The sequence below is a fragment of the Talpa europaea genome, assembly GCF_964194135.1.
Source record: "Talpa europaea genome assembly, chromosome: 15".
Classification (NCBI taxonomy): domain Eukaryota; kingdom Metazoa; phylum Chordata; class Mammalia; order Eulipotyphla; family Talpidae; genus Talpa; species Talpa europaea.
In genome coordinates, this window is record NC_140083.1 from 7,099,537 (window position 1) to 7,116,901 (window position 17,365).

The 17,365-nt window shown below is 37.4% G+C and overlaps 1 protein-coding gene across 31 annotated transcripts in view; it reads left to right on the forward strand.

Moving 5' to 3' along the window:
• Positions 1-17,365, forward strand: part of RBFOX2 (RNA binding fox-1 homolog 2) — a gene marked incomplete at its 5' end in the record, with an annotated part of 239,344 nt that overhangs the window by 64,729 nt on the left and 157,250 nt on the right. The window lies entirely within an intron of this gene.

Sequence of the window (17,365 nt, forward strand, 5' to 3'; positions counted from 1 at the left end):
ATGCATGTTAAAATTTGAGAGACTGCTTTCCCTTTCCTACGGGGAGTAAGTAGGCGATACCTGCAGATTCAAGGTGAACGAGTTCTCAGTAATCCCCACTGGTGGGAGAGATCAGCCTGGCTAAGCCAACGTGTGGATGAGTATGCACTTGTCTTTGCTTGGTCTAGGGATAAATGCTTTTCCGGACTAAGTCACCATACCAGATAACGGAGAGAGCAGAGTTATCGGTGTGCCCCTGCCTCTACCACTTACTGTTTGGCTTTCGTCCACTTAACCTGAGTTTCAGTTTCCTACCCTGATAATGAAATAATACTTAGATTACAAAATAATGTGTGTGAGGTAGCTAACATGCTGCAGTGCCTGGAGGTGTAGGTGCCTCCCCCCGCCACCTTTTTGTGATAAGCTGAGTAGTAGTTCTGTCCCCTCAGAAAGGGCAGCATTGAGACCCACTTGAGACCCAGTGCCATCCTGTCTGCATAGGTCCCTTGCCTCTCCTGTCCTCTCCCACCTGTCTCGAAATCCAATTGTACTACAGAAAACTGTAGGCATAGTGTTCTTTGCCTTCTTTTCCTACAGAGTATCTTTTGCTTACTGGAGACGATTATCCAAGAGGACTGGGGGAAAATGTAGGAGTTGAATAATTGATTCAGGAATCAAGGCATGATGAGGTTATGATAGAGATAGTCGTTGTGTGACTTAATAGTTGATCACACACACACACAAAATTAAACCTAGGTGCTGGATATTTGCATTTTGCCTAATCTTAACATCCCTTCAACGTATGAGTATAATCACATATAGTTTACAGATCAGAAAGGTTGAGTAAATTGTTGTAAGTTACTCTGCTAATTAGCAACAGATCTGATTTGACATCTTGTTGAATAGAAATATAAGTGAAGAGAAAATTATAAAAACTAAATTGAAATAGCTACTATACACCAGTTAAAAGTTATTTTGTCTGTGTTGACCTTTTAGGTGAAAGTCTTAATTTAAAATAAGACTGGGATCTTCAACATGTTAGCCTGTCTCAAACGAATTGTTTTAATGTTGCAGAGTTGTCTTTTGGGATAAATTTCCTTTATACCCTGAGGCTAATTAAGAGGTATCCTTTTTTTTTTTTTTTTTTTTGATGCCATAGCTTGTGAAGTATTCAACTCAGTCTAGCACCATTTTGAATTGAATATTAACAACTCAAACTAATTTGTTGGTGGTTATCAGTTTGCATATTTAGTATTTAGTTGGCATAATAAGTACTCACATAATCATGTTTATTATTCCATTCAGATACAAATGCAGATAATTATCAATGATTGCACAAAGTGAATTTCATATTCTTAGATAGCTTTTTAAGTTATAACTAGAGGACCCCAAACTTAACAATTAGAAGACTGCCCCCTTTTTATTATTTATTGCCTGTGAGACCTTCCTTGGGCATGTGATAGAATCTCAGTGATTCAGCATCTGCGTTCAGAATGTTGCTTGTTGAGCAGGGTTATTAGAGAAAAGGATTTATTGTCCTGCACTAACTCCATAACCATGAGAACAACATTTAAAACCTTGTGCTAAGAAAAAAAACAACAAAAAACAAAAACCTTGTGCTACTTTGGTTTTCTTATCTGAAAGTTCCTTCTGTGTGGGGCAAGGTGAGTAGAATGCAGAAAAAGATGTTTGGTTAGAATTAGATAATCTATGTGATCTGCTCAAAATCTGTGATCCCATACTTGTCAGACCAGCCTATTTTTTGTTTATGGTGATGTACTATGTATACATAATAAGGCATTATGTATACATAAATAAGGCATTTTTTCTTATTAATGCCTTATTTCTTATTAATGCCTTATTAATGCCTATAAATAAGGCATTTTTTCTTATTAATGTTTTTAGCAGTGCTATCTCATTAAGTAGCAGACATTGTGCACGTCATTTTGCATGCATTATCTCATTTAATTCTTGAAACAGTCCTATGAGACAGAAGATGTTCTCATTTAGAAGGTGAAGACTTTGAGACTTGGAGTTCAAGCAACATTCCATAATTATGGAACTAGTATGTGTTAGGGACATATCTCATTATCAGCGTGATACCAAGGACTGTGTTTACCCTCTTGACTTCACTATTCGTGGAATTATTTATGTCATATCAAAATTAGGAAGTATTTGTGTGTCCATTATGCCATAGACAGATTGCTTCTTATTAGGCCCATTATATATTAATGAGGAAATTCAATTAAATTTTTTATGAGAACATGTGATATGTCTAGTACAATTGAGGATTACATAAATTTTTATAAGTTTATTATCTATTTGGCAATGTGAGGCATAGGCATACACAAAATATGTTTCGAAATCAGTGTGGTGGAATAAACTTAAGTGTTTAAGAAAAGCTAGAGTGGTTTTAAGAAAGTAGCAGTTGGTATGGGTTAGAGGAGTAGTTTGCAGAGTTTTTTCATCAAAACCCATAAGAAATCCATTTTATGTGAAAACTTAGTATATAGTTAAATATTTGTCTGTACATAAGTGATTAAAGCAACTTTTATGAAATAATTCTTACCCTTACTAAGTGTGAGGTACTTAGTTCTTTTAAAAAATACTATTGTCTAATATATTCTTAAAGTGTGGTCCATGGACCCTCAAGGAACCTAAGACCTTTTCAAGGAACTTTAAAATCAAAACTATTTTCATAAGAACACTAAGGTATTTTTGCCTTTTTCACTGTTGACATTTGCACTGACATTGCATAAACCAGGATGAGTAAAACTGTTGGACACCTAATTACTGAGGTAGTGGCCCCAAATTTACTAGTGGTCATTATCTTCATCACCACCATGCACTTGGCAGTTAAAAAAAGGAAAAAATGCCAGTTTCACTAAATGTCCTTGACGAAGCAGTAAAAATTATTGCTATTAAATCTCTACATGGAGAGCCTCTCTGGTGGCGCAAGGGGTTAAGCACCACACTGTGAAGCAATCCGCAGCCTCTGCAGCATGAGTTCGATCCCCAGCCGGCCAGGAGCAGCCCACATGGCATGGCAGATCTCTCCTGTCACGCCTGCTGTTCCTTTCAGTCCATCTGCCTGTTCTGTTCTCCGCTCTGTCTCTGGTGAATCCTCTCACCCCCTGCATCTCTGGCCTGTACCCCAGCTCTTGTATGCATAAATAAATAAATATTTTTAAAAAATCTCCACATGGATAATGCTTCTTTGTAATATTCTGTGCAACAAAATGGGTAATATGCATAAAGCATTTTCATATTAAATATAATGGTGATTTCAGGGAAAAACACTTTTGTGATTTTTTGAATTGCCAGCTAAACTAACCACATTTTTCATGGAACACTATTTTTACTTGAAAAAAATTTGACAGACTGTGGTTATTCAGACTTCTGTAAATAAATAAATGAACCTCTTATTTTAAAGAAAACAATGATGATATTTAACACCAGTAATAAATGATGAGTAAAACTGCTGACACCTAATTATCAAGGTGGTGGCCCCCAATTTACTAGTGATCATTATCTTCATCACCATCTGAGCTTTGCAACAAAAATTTAGAATGTTGGAAAATGTGCATCCTGCATAATGGGCTTGGCAGCCACAGTACTTACAGACTTTTTGGATGAAGTTGATGTTGATACTAGTGAATGTGATTTTTAAAAATATTATATAATGAAATGTGTTTTATAACTTAGAGAACCAATATTTTATAAAGAGCTAGGGTATAGGCCAGAGGTGGGGGAGGGTGAGAAGATTCACCAGAGAAACAGTGGGGAGCAGAACAGGCGGATCTACTGAAATACACTGCTGAGAGGGGAGCAGTGTTGAACTCATGCCGCAATGGCTGGCAATAGCTTGGTAGCGCTGAGACTCAAACCCTTGTGCCACCAGGGAGGCCCCTAAATGCCAATATTTATAACACAAATATACAAAAGTTCTTTGGAACCTTTAATAATTTTTAAGAGTATAAAGGGTTTCTCAGACCAAAATGTTGAAAACTGCTGCTCTTTTTTTTCTTTTTAAATTACAGTTGAGAATTCTTATGTAAGTCATGAATGGGTCTTATTGCACAGTGTGAAAAAATGCTGAAATAGTGCTATAGGATTGCATTGAGCTCGAATCTAAGAATGCTGGATTTTACTTATGTTGATGTGTGTGATGGGAACACCCCCAAGGTGTGAAATAAATTGAGTGTAGTTTATATTTGAAGTTAGCTATTGGCAGTCATCCTCCAAACCCCATTCAAATCTTACCTCTTGTGAGTCCCTGTCTTTGTGATTTCTTTATGCCTTTCTCACTTTATTATTATTTATATTTATTCTCTGAGACTTACGTTTACACGTTATTGCATGATTCATGTTGTATTTGTTTAAATGCCACTTTCTTACTAGACTCCAAATTCCTTAAAAGAAGAATTAGTGACCTATTTGCCTTTCTATTCCTACTATAGTACTGGATGCATGTAAATCCCTCAGTAAGTTTTTGTTGAAGGTTGGAAAATGGGGAGAATAAAGGAATGACCAGGTGAGGCCATATTTAAGATGCCTGAAACTCAGTCTTGTGAGTAATGGAAAGTCCTTAGTGTGGTAGTGGTATGAGTAGTGTTTTATGTGACTCATCTTGGCTCTGGTAAGAAAGTTGGGAATAAGTTAATGGAAACTGCTCGGCCAGCTAAAAACTATTATTACATTAATTTAGACTTGATTCTGCATTACGGTGAATGCCCCTGCCATAGATAATGCAAAACAGGTATCCTACGAAATAAATACTTACAAAAACATAAGTGCGGTAAAATACCCATACTTTCTAACATTTATTGCATACTTATAATATGCTGAATATTGTGTTAAGTTTTAATATGTATTACCTCACTTATTTTTCCCAGTATCCATGAGGTGGCACTGTTATTATCTCAATTATTTTTTTAGATTTATTTATTTATTTATGCATACAAGAGCTGGGGTGTAGGCCAGAGATGTGGGGTTAGAAGGGGGTGAGAGGCTTCACCAAAGACAGAGTGGGGAACAGACATATTGACTGAAATATACTGCTGAGGGGAGCAGTGAGCAAGACAGGAGAGGTCTGAGCCATGTGGGTTAGCCAGAGAGGCCAGGGATTGAACTTGTGCTGCAGTGGTTGTGGATAGCTACATAGTGCTGAGACTTAACCCCTTGTGCCACTACGAGACCCTATTATCTCAGTGTTTTAATGACTTAAAAGCAGTACTTGTTCATTGTTAAAAAATTAGAAAATACATATAGGCAAAAGAAAAAAAGTATACACTTATAAACCCAACTCAACACCAAGGCATGTAATTACTGTAAATATTGTGGGATACATACTGCTAGACATTGGGGAAAAAAATGTATATATGTGCTGTATATGCTGGAATAAAAGGAAACCCAGGATATAAGGCTCTGTGTTGTTTTTCCACTAAAATGGTAGGCCAGCGTATATAAACTTATAAGGATGATGAAATAGGCAGATATCTTTATTTATTTTTATTTATTTCTACATATTCAAAATTTTATATAAAATTATGTAATTGTGAAGCATTTTATCTGATACAACTTTTGCAATTAAATATATACATACTTAATTACATCAGTATCTGTATCATTGCTTTAGAACTGTTTTGAATCTTCAAACATTTTTCCAGGGTATAAATTGAGATACATTACCATTTTGAATTTATGTGCATCACTGGTAATTGTACTTTAAGCTGTAAGTACCCATTCATATTAATACCATGGAGGCTGATTTTCTTCATTTACATGATAATCTATACTGCATTGTTTTGCAAAATTTTTTTTATTAAGATAAATTTATGTAACAATCAAGCTTATTAAAATTAACTAAGAGGATAATTTGATGGCATTTAGTTATTCACAGTGTTGTGCTTTTTCACTCTCCCTCCAGAATTTACCTATTCTGGGTATTAGATACTACGCGGAATTAGATACTATGTGATGTTTTGTGTTTGGCTTCTTTCATTTAGAATGCTTTCTTCGTTCATCCTGCTTTCTTTGTTCATCCGTACTGTAACACATATCCATTTTTGTTCCTTTTTGTACCTATATAATATTCCCTTGTATGTATGTACCGTAATTTATCTGTTCATTCACTGATGTACATTAGCTCATGTGTATAGTGCTGCTATGAACTGCATGTACAAGTATTTGTTTGAGTACCTGTTTTCAGTTCTTTTTTTTTTTTTTTTTAAGATTTATTTATACAAGCACTGGGTACAGTCAGAAGCGCGGGAGGGTGAGAGAATTCACCAGAGCCAGAGCGGGGAGCAGAGCAGGCAGAAGGACCGAAGTACACTGCTGAGGGGAGCAGCGGGCGGCAGGAGAGGTCTGCACACCATGTGGGACCCTCCTCCGGTGGCTGGGGAGCAGCCAGGGATCGAACCGGCACTGCAGAGGCTGTGGGCAGCTTCGCAACCCAGCGCTCAACCACTGTGCCACCGGGGAGGCCCTGTTTTCAGTTCTTTAGGAGGGGTAGATACCTAGGAGTTGAATTGCTGGGCCATGTGATTTCTCCGTTGTTAACTTCTTGAGGAACCATCTGTTTTCCATAGCCGTTTTATATTCCTCCCAACAATGTACAAGGGTTTATATTAGTTTATTTTTAATGAGGAACACAGTAGACAGGGAAAGGACAGAGAAAATATGTGTGCCTTTTGAGTTTATTAGAGCTTTGTATCTCAGATTTCACCTGATGGACTTATTAAATATTTAGTATCACTTCAGCACTAAGAATGAAATTCAGCTCAGGGAAATGTATCTAATCTATTTTAAGTGATGAACAGACTAAAAAGGGAACACCAGACAAGTAAAAAAAGAGAAATTGAAATAGACTGTAATGTTCTTTAGGGCAGAGACCCTACTCATCTTCCTGTCCTCTGCATTTACTAAAAGTCTTGGTATGCCTATGTTGTATTGGGGTTTCTAAGATTACTTACCCTAGGTCCAAGATTCACTAGGATTTACAGAGCTCAGCTTATAGTCACACACCTGGCTGTGATTTCTAACAATGGAAGGATTTAAAGCAAAATCAGCCCAGGGAAAATGTGCATCAGGAAAAGTCCAGAAGAAATCAGGCGCAGGCTTCCAGTGGTGCCTCTGCATGGGGAGTCACAGGATGTGCTTCCCTTCCCTAGCAGAGTTGTAACAAGTTGTCACCCAGGGATGCTCATTAGACAGTGTGGAGACTCTTCTGTTTATTTTGGGGGAAGGAGACAGCTGTTCACAAAGGCATCCTCTGCCTGCCACACACCCAAAATCCAGACACCCGGAAGGAAAAGGAGGTGTTCAGCAGAAACATTACTGATTGCACGGTCCAATCAGCGAGTTGCTCTTATCAGTTCTGAGAACGGAAACCTGGAATCTGAGTTCCCAGACACTAGTCAAGGCCAGCCAATGTTTTAGGGATAGGAGTTAGGCTTGCCCTCTGTTCTTTACCTGCACATGGGTGGTTAGTACTAGTTTCTGTGAAGAAAATGAAGTTTCTGTGAAGAAAGATCAACACCATGGCAGAGAACCAGTAGGGACTTAAGTGTCAAATACATTGATTGGTGTTACTGTGGGCAAATTGTATAGCTTCTGAACCTCAGCTTTGTTTCTGAATCGCATATTTACTATATCTGTTATGTATCAGAGTTCTAGTGAGAATACAAAGTGGTAATGTACAGAAACACTAAGCCTGATGCCTGTCCTCTATATAGTAGGGGACTGTGAACATGTTGTTTCAGCTCACCTCTAATAGTCTGGGCCCAATCAAGTGAGAGACTACAAGTATCAATAATTTGAAAAGGAAACTTAACAGAATTATTATAAAAGAAGATTGAAGTAGTAAGGGGTTGGCTTATAAGAAGTAAGAAGAACTCTGAAGAGTAATAGATGTAATATAATAAGTATAATACTATGTAATAATATGACTGATATATTATAAAGTATCATTAATATAATTATAACAGCATCTAAACCAAGGGCTGAGATAAAACACCCAAAAGAAGTTTTCCTCTCTTCCATCTCCTGCACAAGGGGCTGAGATCTAGGCATGGCTATAACTCCTTGAATGGCAGAGGAGCAAGACCCTGGGATCCCTCACCCGCAGAACCTGCTGGAAATCTGCCTTTTAAAAGTTGTCAGAAGCCAGCCCTCTAGCACACTGAGGGAAGCGGTTCACAGGGAGTTGTCTTACTAGACGCAGTCTGTTACATAACCGCCTGAAGAGGATTACTGGGAGAAGTTGCTGGTTACTGTTGGCTACTGTGTATTGCAGGAGCCGAGAAGGAGGAAAACACCTTGTCTTACGGGAGGCTGCTAAGAAAGCATGTTAGGACCAGAAAACAAGGTGCTTTCCTCCTAAAATGTCTCTTCTGTGCCCGCTGTGGACAAAGGTTGATACCATGTCTGCTGTCAAAGGAAAAATATTTAAGGGGTGAATTTGGAGCTGAGAGTCAGTTGATTTATAACTGCTATATTGGTGAATAAATAATGCTCAGAAGCCAGAAAGAAGATGCTAAGTGGAGATCTAAGGAACCTAATGCCAAAAGACATGCTAAAGACACATGTTAAAAACAAAATAAGCTGGACTCTTCTCTTATACCATATACACAGATTAACTCAGAATAAATCAGAGAGCTAGACAGAAGAGCTACAACTATAAAACTCTTAAAAGAAATCCTAGGGGTAAATTTTTGTGACCTCGGATTTGGCAGTAGATTCTTGGATATGACACCAAAAACACAGATAAAAAAAAAAAATCAGGTGTACTTCTTGAAAACTAAAAACTTGTGTGTCACAGGAAACTATCAGTGGTCGGAAAAGGCAGCTCATGAACGGGAGGAAATATTTACAAATCATATATCTGATAAGAGATTAATAACCAAAATGTATAAAGAACTCTTATAACTCAACCACAAAAATAAAACAGCTTGATTAAAAATGGGAAAAGAGCTTGGATAGACAGTTCTCCCAAGATGAATTGCAAGAGGCCAGTGACACATGAAGGGCTGCTCAGCGTCTCTCAGGGAGATGCAAGTCAGGGCCGCAGTGAGGTCACACTTCCCATTGGTTAGAACGGCTGTTGACACACACACACAAACACGCGTGCACACACACACACACCCTCCCTCCCTCTCCCCCCCCCCCCCAGAAAGTAGGTGTTGACAAGAACATAGAGAAATTGGAAACCTCTGCCTGCTGATTGGAATGTAAACTGATACAGCTGCTGTGGAGAAAGGTATGTGATTTCTCAGAAAGTTAAACATAGAATTACTGATCCATCAATTTTACTTTGAGTCTATACACAAAAGAATTGAAAATAGGGACTCTAACAGTTATTTCTATACCTGATTTCATAGCAGCATTATTCACAATAGCCAAAAGGTAGAAGCAACCCACGTGTCCATGAACAGATGGTTTATATAAACAAAATGTCTTGTACATATACACTGGACTATTGTTCAGCCTTATAAAGAAGGAAATTCTGGATTCATGCTGCAACTGGATAAACCATGCAGATGTTATGTTAAGTGGAATCACTCGGCCACGAAAGGACAACTATTGTAGAATTCCACTTCCACAAGGCACCTAAGGAGTCACGTTCATGGAGACAGAAAGTAGACTGGTGGTTACCAGGGAGAGGGGGATTAGTTAGTGTTTAATAGTTTTATTGGGGAAGATGAGAAAGTTCCAGAGGTGGGTGGTTGTGATTATTACACAATAAGGTGAATGTACTCATTGTCACACAACTATGTACTTAAAAATGGTTGAAGACAATGTTTCATGTTATTTATATGAATCACAATTTTTTAAAAAGAAAAAATGAAAGATAATTGCAGGAGGATATTTTTAGTATGATTTCAACCCTTAATGCTGGAATGGAAGAGGTAGATTTATTATTTGTATACTTCACAATAGAATTTTGTGATGATTAAATTTTAATTAAGAACAGATTGGTCTGTAAAGGACATTTAAAGAACTGGGAGGGTTAGCCAATCAAGAATTGATGCCTGAACAGCGTCTCCTTAGCTGTATGATGTGTATAGGTCACAAAAGGCAAAGTAATTTCACTTATTCTCTGAATGCTGGAATCATTTACAACATCACTATTTTTTTCTTAGTTTTTGAATACCTTCAGTGAGGCTGGGTAGCTACTCGGCATGTATTTCTAAAGAACTGACTAATATTAGATTAGATTAATAATACTCTAATATTAATATTAGAGTAAACTAAAAAAAAGTGCTACTTTTGTCCTATTCACTGGTATACTTTTTCTCTCATTTGCAACCGATAGTCATGAGGATTGTGAAGGAATTCTTGTGGAACTTCTGTATGTTAAATACTGTGCCAGATAAACATCATCTGAATTATTCACTCACCAGAACTTTAAGAGGTAGAGATTATATGCTACACAATTGAGAAAATTAAGGGGCAGAGAGACTATGTAAGTTGACCAGAGTCACGCAGTTAAAAGTGACACAGCCAGTGTTTGAATGTCCAACCCTTGACACCCAAAGTTCAAGCCTTTCCTACTGCATCGTGAAAGGAACTAGTTATATCTGCAGTTAGCAGACTCTGAGGAATGAATGACTTACATGATTTGAGGATCAAGAGTTCTAATGTCTAGGCCCGCTTTTATATCTGCCTTGTTGAATTACAGTGGACAGGGTACTTCTCACTGTCTCAGTTTGCTTACCTATAAAGAAAAAGGCATCTGATTGGTTATTTCCTGGAAACCTGTGACTATTTTTGAAAGGGAAAAATTTCAATGTATTCCAGAAGTGGGCTGTAAGCACCTAACAAACTCTGTGTAAGATTTTAAATTGAAACTTACTATTTATATTAGGACATTTGTAATTTTAAAAAAAAGGGTGGGGGTATTTGGAATGGTAGTGGTTGTGGGTTTCTGTGAGCTGAGCACTCATGGGCTCCCAACAAGTGGCGAGTTTAACAAAGAACTAACATCAGTTGTTTGGATGGGGCAGTGGAATGAATTACATTTTACTCTATTGTAGCTTGAAGGCTTAGTTTACCAGTTAGCAGTTGTGTCCTGTGGTGGAACCATGTTGTCAAATACTATTAGATTGTCATACCACCAGATTTTCCTATTTGTAATCTCTCCTGTTTTCTTTAGGTCCTTTGACATTGGTTTGGAAGCAGAATGTCACCTGTGGTTGCTTAGCTGTTTCTCTTCCTGAGCCAGACGTGTGTGTTGTTGGGACTGGTTTCTGTGTGTCTTAGCCTGTAGAACTTAGGGACATCATCCCTTCCATGCCCTAATTCAAAAATAGGCTTCGAAATTTGCTGTAGAACAAGGTAGTAGGTTATCCTGGGCAACTGGAGTTGCTCTTTTTCTCAGCTAAGATGGTCTTAAATCATTCTTTCCGTCCTTTGTTAAATGTGTATAAGATAATGTGAAATTCATATTCAAACTGGGCATTAAATCAAAGAAAAATCTGGGTTTGTACTATTTCTAAGTTTTGTTTGTAGAGGAACAGCTTCATTTCTGACTTTTGTCTTCCAAGATTGCATGGTAGCAAGATTTAATTTTTCTCTCAGTGTTTTTATTCCTCTCCCATTTTGTGGAATAGTTTGATTTGTTTGTTTGTTTGTTTTTGTTAGAGACAAAAGAAAGACAGTAGGGTGAGGACTTTGCTGTTATAAAGAAGTTTCTTGGTGTAACATTATACATATTTTATGCCCTGCTTCTAGACAGCAGTGAGCTCTCATCAGTCATAGAAGCTAGTAAGAAATACTTGTAGTAGAACTCGGGGTGCTCAACACAAGCGCTGGTGAGCAGGTGACACCAGGGGAGATGGGCAGAGCGGCGTCTTCCTGAGGCTACTTGGATAGTGTTATTGATCATTGTTTAGGGTTTGTGGCGGATATGTTACAGCATTTATGTTTCTGAACTGAAGCAGGGTTCTTTTGGCCTTCATTGTGCACCTCTCTTTTAATTGTATTTTTTAAGATGCTTGAGGAAACAGCACTTTGGTTTTTCCCTTTGGGTACAGTATTTGGGTAATTTAACTTTGGGATGAGCATATGTACTGGCTAATCACTCAGAATGATAGTGATGATTTTCACGATGGGTTTAGAAAAGTGGCTTTAGAGGGGCCTCCCCGGTGGTGCAGCAGTTGAGGGCCACGCTGCAAAGCTGATGCAGCCTCTGCAGCGCCGGTTTGATTCCCCGCCGGCCAGGAGAACCCCACATGGCGCGGCAGACCTCTCCTGTCTCTCCCGCTACTCCCCTCAGCAGTGTCTTCGGTCCTTCTGCCTGTTCTGCTCCCCGCTCTGGTTCTGGTGAATTCTCTCACCCTTCCGCGCTTCTGACCTGCACCCCGGTTCTTGTATAAAATAAATAAATCTTTAAAAAAAAAAAGAAAAGTGGCTTTAGAAACTGTTGTCTCTCTCTCACATCAGACTTAAAGTACTGGGGGGTCTTGTCCTCCAGTGGGAGGTTACAATTTAGAGGTTATTGTCCAACCCTGACTCCCACAAAGGCTATTTAAAAAGGTCTTCTTGCGTCCTCTAGCTCTCTCTATAGACTGGGTTACAGAGTCAGTCACTCTGCCTTGTTATCACTCTGAGCTCCTCAAGGACAAGGACACCAGCACTGTGCTTGTCATAAAGCAATTATTTAATTTACTCTTATTGAATAAATGAAGTATTCTTCTATTTAAGTGAATTTTTCAAAGCTGGGTACATATGGGAGCGTCTAAGCAGTCTGTGAAGAATACAGAAGCCGGGAGGTATTTTTCTTGCTGCGCATCGCTTCTCTTGTCCAGTCGGCACTCACCGTCTCCTTGGCAGTCCTATCTGACAGTTACTTGAGGACTCTTCTGTTTCACTTTTACACGTCTGTTAACCAGCACGTCTAAACAGGTTGCATTGCTGACCTCTGTAGTCAATAAAGATTGACTGGTTGGTATTTTATTTCTTATATATTCTTTAAATTTGTAAGCAGCCTCGGTACAGTCAGTTTCTTAGGCTTTGTATTTACAAGGCCAGTAACTCTTGCTTATTAGGTACTAAGGCCTTTCCTCTTCAGAGCTTAGCACATCTGGTTTCTAGCTCATCTGTTCCACTAGCTTGCCTTGTGATTCCATCTCTGCTAAGTAGCAGTTATTATTTTTACACTGATTAAGAGCTCAGATGCCCATGTCTTTACACAATCACAGCCATCCTCTCCTGGGCTAGGAGTGTGTGTTCTTCACTAGGTGTTATGAAGTAGTGGAAATACTGGGTGTAGAGTTAAGACCTGAGTCTGAGAGCAACTCAGCTACTATCAATTATTTTTTCTTATTTTTACTTAATCTTCCTGAAATTTAGTTTTTTCATCTGTAAAATAGGGTTAGAAAACCTTTTTTCTGCATTGTAAGTACTAAATGAGATTGTGCGATGGTGTTTTTATAAGTTACAAACATTGGTAATAGTGGATTTTTAGCATGTAATCCTTCTTTCTAGAATAAGCACCGTTAGAAAATTGTTATATATCCTTATAGAGCTCTTCTAGGCATTCATTTACTCTTACATGCACATGGAAATGTCTCTTTTTATATTTTGATAAAAAAAAGTAGCACTTAGTAATGGGATATTACTTCAATAAAAAAAATTTAAAAAGCAACAACCGTGCACTCTGATTGTCCTGCTGTCATCTGAGATCGTTCATAGAGATTTTACTTTTTTTAAAAACTTGCACAGAGGATGTTGAAATAACACAATCACTGATAATACTAGTTCCTTCCTTTTGAGACTGAGGCTTTTTCTAGTTTTTCACTATTACAAACAGCACTACATTAAAAATCTTTGCAGATGCTTCTTTGAACACATGTTCAATGATTCTCTAGACCAATACAGAGATTAGAGATGTGAAATTGCAAAGTGTGTGCATTTAATGTTTTAATAACTATTGTCATCGCTTTCCAAAACAGTGGGATATACTAAGTATACTTACATTCTTACTATTAGATGTGAAGCTATCCATTTACTCTTCTTGCCAATTTGTGATATTTAGTCTCATGAGTGAAAAGTGAAATATAAAAAATTGTTCATAGGAAGCATGGTTTTTGAGTATAAACAAAGAAGAAGCATAACTGGCAATAACTTAAGTATCTGGTAACTGGAATATAGGTCAGATAAATAAGTTGTGACATTCATAATATGAATACTAAGTAGTTGTCAAAATTGGTTAAAACTAGGGATATGCAGAAGTGGAGATAGATTCTCAGTATGAAGCAGAAAAGGAAATTGCTAAATAATATATACAGTAGGATCTATTTCTGTAAAATTGAAGAACATGTGAAATCAGTGCATGTCGAAGAGATAGAAATAATACAAACACAAAAATTTAAAAGATAAACCTATCTTTGTTGTTCACTATAGGCCACTTTCATAGAGGCAGGGAGTTTCCAAGGCTGCAAAGTTCCAAGTCTGGGAAAGAATTGTGCTTTGCTTTATAAAGCAGGTGGAGGAGCAAATCCATCTCCTCTGACACATCTCTGGGCTTCTGTTAGATCTGTCTTTGCTATTAAGGTTTTTGATAATTGTTGGAATGCTATTTTTTCCTTTTAAAAAGTTTTCTGCATTTTTAAATCCAAAATTGTGCTAGTTTAAATGTAGGCTAATCTCTGTTAATATGCTTTTGAAAGTTTTCAATTACTTTTTAAATCATTTAATTCCTTTCTCAGACAAATTTGGCATAGTGTCTGAAATAAGCAGGTAATATGAAATGGTTATTAGAGAACACAATAAAATGAACAGACAAGAGCTTCGGAATCCAGTAGATCTGGGTTGAAACTTTGGCTTTCCACACAATATCTGAGCTACATTGGACCAATTACTTAACATTGTTGAGTTTGTTTCCCTAATTATAGGAAATAGATATTCACGTACCCCTGTATTATCTCCTTTTGCTCTTTCTCATCTTCCTCTTCTCCACTGTGACACTCTTCTTAATTGTTTTGTATCTAGTAGTTATCATTTTTGTCATTGTCATCATTATTGCTAAAATCTGTAGGGGATGGTTTTGAAGTAAATGGGTAGAATAGAGAACAAACAAGGCATTTGTGGATTTCAGGAGTCCTGTTCTTTTGTTATAATCTAAGTTATAACCCATATGTCTTCCTGTAAAAATTGGTGTGATAAAGCCAGTATTGCAAGTATTTTTAAGTGGTTTACAGACCATAGATCTCACCTTTTCAAGATGTTCGGAGTGTTTCAGTGGTGGTTTTTTTTTTTTTTTTTTTTTAGTATAATCCTAGAATTGTGCATCAGTTATCACTGCCTAATGCCAGAACATTTTCAGTGCCAAAAATAAACCCAGTGTCCATTAGCAGTTTCTCTCCATTTTTCTTCAGTCCCCAGAGCTGCTAATCTACTTTCTTTCCGATGGCTTTGCTTATTCTGGACATGTCATATAAATAGAATCACATAGTCTAGTCTGTCTCTGGCTTTTTTCACTTAGCAGAATATTTTCAGGATCCATCCGTGTTGTGTACGTACTTAATTCCTTTTTATTGCTAAATTATGTTCACTTACAGATAGACCATACTTTTGTTTATCCATTTGTCAATTGATGGACATTTGGATTGTTTCTGCTTTTTGGTTATTATGAAATAATGCTGCTATGAACTGTGTACTAGGTTTGTGTGGACATGTTTTGGTTTTCTTGGTTATATACCTAGGCATGGAATCCTTGAGCTGTACAGTAACTCTGTTTTAACATTTTGAGGGATTGCCTCACTGTTTTGAAAGTGGCTGTATGATCATTTTTTATTCGTACTGATTTTTCCATATCCTTGCCAACACTTGTTATTGTCTCTCTTTCTGATAATAGTCACTCTAATGAGTATGAAGTGTTATCTCACCGTAATTTTGATTTTTCATTTCTCTAATGACAAATGTCGTTGAACATCTTTTCATGTGCTAATTGACCACTTGTGTATCCTTGAAGAATTTTCTGTTCCAATCTTTGCCCACCTTAAAATTGGATTATTTGTCTTGTTGAATAAGAATTCTTTTTATATTCTGGCTACAAGTCCTTATCAGACATGCTTTGCGAATACTTTATACCATTCTGTGGGTTGTCTTCACTTGATAGTGTCCTCCCCTCTCCCCCCAGCCTTATTGAGATATAATTGATACACAGTGTTGTATAAGATAAATATGTACAACATGTTGATTAGATACACTTATATATTGCAAAATGATGCTACCATAGCATTAGCAGCTAACACCTGCATCGCAAAACATAATTACCATCTCTTTTTTGTGGTGAGGACATTTAAGATCTACTCTCTTAGCAACTTCCAAGTATATAAGAGAGCATTAACTGTAATCACGAGGCTGTGTCTTAGATCCCTAGAATTGATGAGTGCTTTCTTTTCCCCACCACCCTCATGGTGTGCTTTCAAGCATATATATTTTTTTTTAATTTTGATGAAGTCCAATTTACCTATTTCTTTTCTTCTGTAACTTAAACTTTTGGTGTCATATTAAAGAAGCTATTGCTTAAACAAAGGCCACGAAGATTAACTTCTATATTTTCTTATGAGCTTTTTGTGGTTTTCTGTCTTCTGAGTTAATTTTGTGTATGTGTGAGTTAGACTTCCAACTTCATCCTTTCACATGTACATAGTTGCCCCCAGCATCGCTTGTTGAAATTACTATTCTTTCCCCCATTGATTTTCTTGGCACCCTTTTAAAAAATCAGTTGATCACATGTAAGGGTTTATTTCTGGACTCACAGTTGTATTCCATTGGTCTGTGTGTCTGTATGGCTTACCCTATCTTGAATTTTGTAGCTTTGCATAGACTTTGAAACCAGGAAGTATGAGGCCTTCAACTTTGTTCTCTCTTCTCAAGATTGTTTTGGTGCCTATATTTTAAGGCAATTATCTTTGGTGTTCTTTTGATGGAGACAATTTATAACTGTCCAAAATAGGGATTCAGGCATAGAAAAAGAAAACCCCAACTATCTGTGATTGAATCAGTAATGAATGCCTAAAGAATTTCTGGCCGCTGAACTCCGTTTATTTATTACACATTCTTTTGGGTGACCATTGTGTCTTAGACACAATGATCTCAGGCAGGCCATGCTGAACAAGACACAAGTCTCCGTGGTGCGCTTATATTGACTCTTTATTTTCATGTTTTTGAAGGGTGTAGGGACTCCATACAATCAAAGAGATGGACGTATTCAAAGCAGAGTACGGTTAGGTAGAAAGTTTACTCTTATCATACATTGAAAAGTTTTCTTAACTAGTTATTCTGCTGGTAGGAATGAAAGTACAAATGGGTGGAGGAAGGGGAGTAGCTTTCAGGTAGCTGTGTTGAGTGCGTGCATCTCTTCCCATTTGAA